The sequence below is a fragment of the Lolium rigidum genome, chromosome 2 (genome assembly GCF_022539505.1).
Source record: "Lolium rigidum isolate FL_2022 chromosome 2, APGP_CSIRO_Lrig_0.1, whole genome shotgun sequence".
In the NCBI taxonomy this organism is placed as follows: domain Eukaryota; kingdom Viridiplantae; phylum Streptophyta; class Magnoliopsida; order Poales; family Poaceae; genus Lolium; species Lolium rigidum.
Window position 1 is genome coordinate 55,064,964 of NC_061509.1, and position 9,080 is coordinate 55,074,043.

Genomic DNA, 9,080 nt, shown 5'->3' on the forward strand with positions numbered 1-9,080 from the left:
CCCGAAAGTTGGATTTCTGCACAAAAACGAGACACCAGAGCAATTCTGCTGAAAACAGCATTAGTCCGCGTTAGTTGCATCCAAAATACACAAATTAGAGGCAAAACAATAGCAAAAGTGTTCGGGAAAGTAGATACGTTTTGGACGTATCACTTTCTTGCGTTATCTTTGTTCCCTGTCTCCTTTGATCAACTCTTTTTTATGCTTTACGCAGGGAGAACGAATCAAGAATATGATCTGGAAAATCCTGAAGGTGACCAGCTCCTTGATGCGCTCTCTCTTCTTGAAATCCACGGCACCGAAGCCCGCGACGGCCTTGCTGAAGCTAAAACTGGCTTGTCACGGCTTTTCCATATTTTTTCAAGAAGAAAGAAGAACCCGCAATTTTTGTTGATCTCGCCAAGTGCTTCACTTCCCAAGAAGACCTTGGACTCCAACTTTGCCAAGAAGGGTTAAAAGTTGGAGTCGAAGGTACAATTGCCTTGATTGCTGAGAGCCAACAAAACGTCGACTGGTCAAGGGTTGGCAACACTGAGGAGATTGAGACGAAGAAGTGGCAGTCGCTGATTAAAGCGGCGAAGCCCAAGTCGAAGAAAATCCTTGGCACCCTTGGATACAAGCCAGCTCCTACCCCTAGTTCTTCGAAGCCGGAGGTCAAGTAGACCATCTTGCTTTTCTTTGTAGTTTTTCCTCTTTTGGCGTTGTCGCCTTAGTATCCTTGGCGGTGATTGCTTCAGTAGTTTTCCAGGGATCCTTCTTTTGTAATAGCCATGTACATACTTTGAGAATGAATGGAAATCTGTTTTTGCTTAATGATTGATATCTAATACTTTATTTTTTCAGTTGATTTTTGACAATTATACTGCCGCTCCCCGTCCTTCCGAGGTTTTTCCTGGTTCACGTTTGGAGAAAGCGCCTGTCACTGTCGAATTTACTGGAGATTCCTCAAGTAAAAGCTCAGCACAAGATTTGGAAGAACTTCGCCAGCAGCTCCAATCCACGAAGAGGCAATCACTCATGCTCATGGAGCAATCTCGAAAATCCTCTGAGAGGGAAAAGGTGGCGCTTCAACAGGCTCAAGATGCTATAGCTGTAAAGGAAACCGCAGTTGCAGAGGCTGCTGCAGCTTCTTCTCGAGAGAATTTCATGCTTCAACTGCTGACGGATGCTAGCTTGGATATGGCAGGTATGCTTCATTAACTTTGTCATGCTTATTTTTCTTTGTTGCTTGTCTTCCTCTTTTCCTGCTGATTCTTTCAAAAATAGGTTCTTTCTTGGACGCTGCTGCCGAAGATGAACGTGTCGAAGCTCATTCCAATGCACTTCTTAAACTTGCGCGGGATCATGGCTCTGATTTTTGGGGCTCACCTGATCGCACTCGCCAAATCGTTAGATTTCAAGATCGCGCGCTTCAAGTCCGTGAATTCCTCGACTTCTGTACGAGAACCTTGTCTCTGGTCTACAACACTATGTTTCCACGTAACAAGATGCCGGAGACCCTTCCTGCTCTGATGGAAAAGTTTCGGGATGCTCCTCGAATTCATGGCTTTGTGCGGGCCCAATTGGTTGCTGGCGCAAGGTTTGCTATAATTATGATAAAAGTCTGCTACCCGAAGTTAGACGTAGTTCAAGTTGTTCCTAAGTGCCTCGCCAAGATGGCGAAAAGGAGGAAGAACTTCAGCAAGTATGACGATATTGTAGCCCCTGTTGCCGAAGATATGATGGATGAGCTTCTTCGGATGGACGCCGAATTCTTCGTGAAGGGTAATTATGCTGAACATAGCACTCGTGCTATAAGTAATGAGCGGTTGTCGATAGATAATATATTGGGCAACCCTTGAAGGTTATCTTCTCAAGAATTGTATCTTGTATGTTGTAAACATAATCTATATTGTAAAGTCACTAGATTTTTGTTTTTCATTATCAAGCCCCCTGGCGTTTTGTTGACGATGTTTTATAATGCGAGGTTGACCCAAGGCAAGATAAATTATATTGAGTGTACTATTTTTGCGGGCGCGAGCCACCGAGCGTTGTGTTGATCACTATTTTGTGCCACCTTATTATTTTGGCGAGGTGTTTTGTGCCAAGGCGAGATATTTTGCAAGATGTATTTTTCGACATTGTGTATATATATATTTGTATCTTCTGGGTGCAAGCCCCCGAGCCTGTCGAAAAGATATATACTTCCACTATCTTTATTATATTGCAGCACCGCGAGCCCGCCTCATTAAAAACCTTTCCCGGCCCCACTTGGTGCCCCGAAAAAGGAAAAGAGTGCGTCTGAAAACTCGCGGGCGTTTCAGTACATTGTATGTTTACAAAGGGGACTATATTTCGGCTTCTAAGCGTAAAGACGCCTGAGCTGCGCCACGTTCCAAGGATTTGGCTCAGCAATCCCCGTCTTCTTGTCCTTGATTCTGTATGCTCCTCCTTCAATTACCTCTGTGACGATGTAAGGTCCAAGCCACGGTGACTCGACTTTTTCATGGCTTTTTTGATTGAGTCGTAAAACCCTCCAACTTGAAAAGATCTTGGTCGCAATCGTCGAATGTGGTAGTTTTTCAGGTCCTGTTGGTATTTGGTGACTCGTGACAGTACTTCATCTCGAGCCTCATCAAGTGCGTCGACATCATCCTCCAAAGCCCTTCTGGAAGTTTTTTCATCATATTCTGTAACTCTTGGGGAATCATGCTCTATTTCTATCGACAGTACTGCTTCAGCTCCATGAACCAGAAAGAACGGCGTCTCATGTGTTGCTGTATTTGGTGTTGTTCGGATGCTCCACAATACGCTTGGCAGCTCCTCTGGCCAAGTATGTCGAGCTTTTTCCAATGGTCCTAACAGGCGTTTCTTGATACCGTTGCAGATGATGCCATTGGCTTTCTCGACTTGACCGTTGGTCTGAGGATGTGCGACAGACGCAAAACTCAATTTAATCACTACAAGAAAAGTTGCCATGGCCAACGAAGTTGAAGTCGCGCCGTGGTTGGTGGTGCACCATGGCCGACGATTTTTGGTCCCTCCGTGGTTCATGTCAAAAAAAAAATTCTCGTTTTTGAGGCCACCTAGCCCGACGAAAGCGGCCAAAACTTCGCGTATGGTGGCCCGGGACGTGGTGCATCGCGAATTCTCGTGTTCGCCGGCCGAGTCAACGCAAATCCGCACCGCCCAGGGATGTAGGGCCCACATGGTAGCCTCTCTAGCATTGTTTTTTTTCTCGATCGCGCCATCTCGTTCAACGCTCTCCGATCGAGCCGTTTACGATGCAGTATCATGGGTCCCGCTTGTCATCCTCTATGAACCAAATTTCTTTCTTTTCTTGGATTTTTTTTGACCCCCTGATTTCTGGCTACTTCCTTTTTCTTTTGATCCCGTGCCGCCTTGGAAACGTTGAGACCGCTGCGGCTAAATGGGACCCGCATGTCATCCTCTATGAGCTATCAACTTTCTTTTCTTGGAGTTATTTTTGGCACCTCATATTTGGTCACTTGCCTTTTTCTTTCGATCCCCTGCCGCCTCTCAAACGGTGATACCGCTGATGCTAAATGGGACCCGCATGTCATCCTCTATGTACTATAAAACTTTCTTTTCTTGGATTATTTTTGGCACCTCATATTTGGTCACTTGCCTTTTTCTTTCGATCCCCTGCCACCTCTCAAACGGTGATACCGCTGCTGCTAAATGGGACCCGCATGTCATCCTCTATGTACTATAAAACTTTCTTTTCTTGGATTTTTTTGGCACCTCATATTTGGTCACTTGCCTTTTTCTTTCGATCCCCTGCCTCTCAAACGGTGATACCGCTGTCTGCTAAATGGGACCCGCATGTCATCCTCTATGTACTATAAAACTTTCTTTTCTTGGATTTTTTTTGGCACCTCATATTTGGTCACTTGACTTTTTCTTTCGATCCCTCGCTGCCTCTCAAACGGTGATACCGCTGTCTGCTAAATGGGACCCGCATGTCATCCTCTATGTACTATAAAACTTTCTTTTTTTGGATTATTTTTGGCACCTCATATTTGGTCACTTGACTTTTTCTTTTGATCACCTGCTGCCTCAAACGGTGATACCGCTGTCTGCTAAATGGGACCCGCATGTCATCCTCTATGTACTATAAAACTTTCTTTTCTTGGATTATTTTTGGCTCCGATATTTGTTCACTTGCGTTTTTTCTTTCGATCTCATGCCATGTTTGAAACGTTGAGGAACCCTGTCGGCTCATGGGACCCGCATGTCATCCTCTATGTGCTATAAAAGTTTATTTTCTAGGGTTTTTTTTCACTCTCTGATTTTTGTCTATTTCCTTTTTCTTTTGATGCCCTGCCTCCTTGGAAACGTTGAGTAAGCTGCTTACTCATGGGACCCGCATGTCATCCTCTATGTACAATCAAGTTTCTTTTCTTGAATTATTTTTGGCTCCTGATATTTCGTCACTTGCCTTTTTCTTTCGATCTCATGCCACGTTTGAAACGTTGAGGAACCTGCTGGCTCATGGGACCCGCATGTCATCCTCTATGTGCTATAAAAGTTTATTTTCTTGGATTTTTTTTCACCCTCTGATTTTTGGCTATTTGCCTTTTACTTTTGTTCCCCTGGCCCCTTTGAAACGTTGAGTAAGCTGCTGGCTCATGGGACCCGCATGTCATCCTCTATGTCCATCAACTTTCTTTTCTTGGATTTTTTTTGACCCCCTAATTTCTAGCTACTTTCTTTTTCTTTTGATCTCAAGCCGCATTTCAAACATTGAGACCGCTGCTGCAAAATGGGACCCGCATGTCATCCTCTATGTACAATAAATCTTGGATTCTTTTTGGCTCCTGATATTTGGTAACTTGCCTTTTTCTTTCGATCTCATGCCGCCTTTGAAACGTTGAGTAAGCTGCTGGCTCATGGGTCCCGCATGTCATCCTCTACGAACAATAAAAGTTTCCTTTATTGGAGTTATTTTTGACCCCTAATTTCTGGCTATTTGCCTTTTTCTTTTGATCCCCTGCCCCCTTTGAAACGATGAGGACGCTGTTGGCAGGTCGGTCCCACATGTCATCCTCTATGAACAATAAAAGTTTCCTTTGGTGGATTTATTTTTGACCCCTAAATAATTTTTGGCTATTTCCTTATTTTTTCTTTTGATCCCCTGCCGCCTTGGAAACGTTTGAGGATGCTGATGCCTCATGGGTCCCGCATGTCATCCTCTCAGAACGATAAATGTTTTCTTTTCTTGGATTTTGTTACCAACTGACTTTTGGTTTTTATTTTATTTTCGATCCCCTGCCGCCTTTGAAACGTTGACGATGCTGCTGGCTCATGGGTCCCCGATGTCAGCCTCCCCGTACAAGAAACATGTGATATCTTGATTATTTTGCAGACAATAAACAGTGTATTTCGCTCTGAGCTATTGCAAACGGATAAATTAAATCTTTATTTTTACATAAACAAACTTATATGTTGAGTGTCCTTGTTTTTTGTTTTTGCGAAGTATAGGACTTTCCTGTTTTTTTTAGAAAAATCCGAACTTTCCTGTTTTGGAGTGGGCTGAAATTGTACGAGACAAAAGGCCCGAGCGGGATAGTTCGAAGGCCCGGATGTCCGGATACGACCCAATTGAAATCTTTCTTTTCTTGGATTTTTTTCACCCCCGATTTCCGGCTACTTCATTTTTCTTTTGGTCATGTGCCGCCTTGGAAACGTTGAGACCGCTCGCTGCAAAATGGGACCCGCATGTCATCCTCTATGTACAATAAAGTTTCTTTTCTTGGATTATTTTTGGCTCTTGATATTTGGTCACTTTCCTTTTTCTTTCGATCTCATGCCACGTTTGAAACGTTGAGGAACCTCGCTGGCTCATGGGACCCGCATGTCATCCTCTATGTACAATAAAGTTTCTTTTCTTGGATTATTTTTGGCTCTTGATATTTGGTCACTTTCCTTTTTCTTTCGATCTCATGCCACGTTTGAAACGTTGAGGAACCTGCTGGCTCATGGGACCCGCATGTCATCCTCTATGTACAATAAAAGTTTCTTTTCTTGGATTTTTTTTCACCATCTGATTTTTGGCTATTTCCTTTTTCTTTTGATCCCCTGCCGGCCTGCCGCCTTTGAAACGCTGAGTAAGCTGCAGGCTCATAGGTCCGACATGTCAGCCTGTATGAACGATAAAGCTTTCCTTTCTTGGAGTTTTTTTTACCCCCTAATTTCTGGCTATTTTCTTTTTCTTTTGATCTCAAGCCGCATTTGAAACGTTGAGACCGCTGCTGCTAAATGGGACCCGCATGTCATCCTCTATGTACAATAAAGTTTCTTTTTTTCTTGGATTATCTTTGGCTCCTGATATTTTGTCACTTGCGTTTTTCTTTCGATCTCATGCCGCCTTTGAAACGTTGAGTAAGCTGCTGAATCATGGGTCCCGCATGTCATCCTCTACGAACAATAAAAGTTTCCTTTTTTGGAGTTATTTTTGACCCCTAATGTCTGGCTATTTGCCTTTTTCTTTTGATCTCCTGCCCCCTTTGAAACGATGAGGATGCTGTTGGCACGTCGGTCCCACATGTCATCCTCTATGAACAATAAAAGTTTCTTTTGATGGATTTATTTTGAACCCCTAATTAATTTCTGGATATTTCCTTTTTTTCTTTTGATCCCCTGCCGCCTTGGAATCGTTGAGGATGCTCGCTGCCTCATGGGTCCCGCATGTCATCCTCTCGTAACGGTAAATGTTTCTTTTCTTGGATTTTGTTTACCAAATGATTTTTGGCTTATTTTTTCTTTCGATCTCGTGCCGCCATTAAAACGTTGAGGACGCCTGTCGGCTCGGAGGTCCCACATGTCAGCCTCTATGAACAATAAACCTTTCCTTTGTTTGATTTATTATTGACCCATAATTTTTGGCTATTTGCCTTTTTCTTTCGATCTCATGCCGCCTCTGAAACGTTGAGACGCTGCTGGCTCATGGGTCCCACATGTCAGCCTCTATGAACAGTCAAAGTTTCCTTTGTTTGATTTTTTTAACCCTAATTACTGGCTATTTGCCTTTTTTTATCCCCTGCCGCCTTTGAAACTAAGAGGACGCTGCTGGCCCATGGGTCCCACATCTCAGCCTCTCTGAACGATAAACCTTTCCTTTCTTTTTTTCGATCCCGTGCCGCCTTGGAAACGGTGAGACGGCTCCTGCAAAACGGGACCCATATGTCATCCTCTATGTACAATAAAATTTCTTTCCTTGGATTATTTTTGGCACCTGATATATGGTCACTTGCCTTTTTTCGATCCCCTGCCGCCTTTGAAACGTTGAGGACGCTGCTCGATCGTGGGTCCCATATGTCAGCCTCTAGGAACAATAAACATTTCGTTTCTTGGATTTATTTTTGACCGCTGATTTCTGGCAACTTTGCTTTTTCTTTCGATCCCCTGCCGCCTTTGTTAAAGTTGAGGACGCTGCTGCAAAATGCGTCCCACATGTCAGCTTCTCTGTACGATAATTGTTTCCTCTCTTTGATTTTTTTTCCACTGCTGGCCAATGGGTCCCCGATGTCAGCCTCTATGTACAAGAAATATGTGAATTCTCGATATATTTTAAGCCGAGATATGTAGGATGCTTTTTTTTCGATCCCTTCTGTTTGTTTTTACCTTCAAATGTTGAGGGACGCTACTGGCAAATGGGTCCTGCTCTAGCATTCTCAACTGAAGGAAAAACTGAAATATTGCCTATTCATTTGTTTTTCGTACTCCATGCATCTAATCCATACTAATTGTTGATCCGGGTTTTAGTTCAACTTAATTAGATCAAATTTGATCTACGAGGGAGTATGTAATATATTTTGGGTTCACAACACCGCACTTGTTAACAACAATCGATGAAGAGGTTTGTCATTTTTTTAAAACTACAAATACACTCTAAGATCTTGCACACTAATAGAATAAATCTTGGAACTTTATATAATTAATGACAATTTTGAAATCGACTATATGAATATATCAAAATATAGAGCCCATGTAGATGCGCATACTGGCTATGCGCATTTAAAAAGAATCATAATCATAATTGATACGAAATAAAAATAACTTTATATGTAGAATCTCGGTTTCTAGAGGGCCAATCATAGGATCTCCGTGTTTAAATTAGGAAGGGCCCCAATGGCATGAGTCGGAGGCCCATTAAGTGTTTTTGGATTGTTATCAGCGAAGTAAGCAGGCTGACAGCAATCACCATGTACATGGCCGGCGGCAGCCCAAAAGTACAAACAATTGGCCCATGCAGGGAAGGTAGTACTTTTTTTTATTGGGAAGGTTGTCTGGCTAACCCCAAAAAAAAGTGGTGCTACATGGGGTAATACTTGACCCCGGAATGAGATCGAGTGCCTTGATGAAGGCGAGGCACACATAAATAGTACTTTGTACCATGCCTTGCCCCTCCCTTTCAACCGTTGGATAAAAAATAATTAGACAGATGACTATTAACTAGTAACTGCTACAGTACCAACCAATGTACAGGACATGTGCTACAGTACGTCGTCCACAGTGCATGTGCTTTAGAACCATGAACAGTACATATGCTACATGCTACAGTACTTTGATCTTAGCTATCTATTTTCAATCCAACGGCCAAATCTACAAGTCACCGTACTGTTCATCTGTGCCTTGCTTATGTCAAGGCACTGGATCCTGGACACTTGAACCCATGATCGTTGCTGAGGGTTGCCTATTTGCGCATAATATGTTTTGTCAGCGGGCACTTCACTAGTTTGTGCAAAACATATCCAGCGCAAAGATTCAAAAAAACATCACGTTTTTTTCTTTACGTAAACAACAAAACATCTCATGTTCATCACAATCCAGCCAACATAAGCACATAATAATTAATAGTACAACTAGAGAGCTGTACACATAAATAAGGTTTGTCAAGCTTCATGCACTAGCCAACGCAACCAAAAGTCCGAACTAATGGAAAGGGCTAGGCAATCCAATTATACATTTCAACATCCCCCCTCACATGTGACCACAATCCAGTGATGGTACCATCATGTTCACCACAATGCATCATTAAAGAGGGCAGTATACTATTATAGACCAGCTCTCTCTAC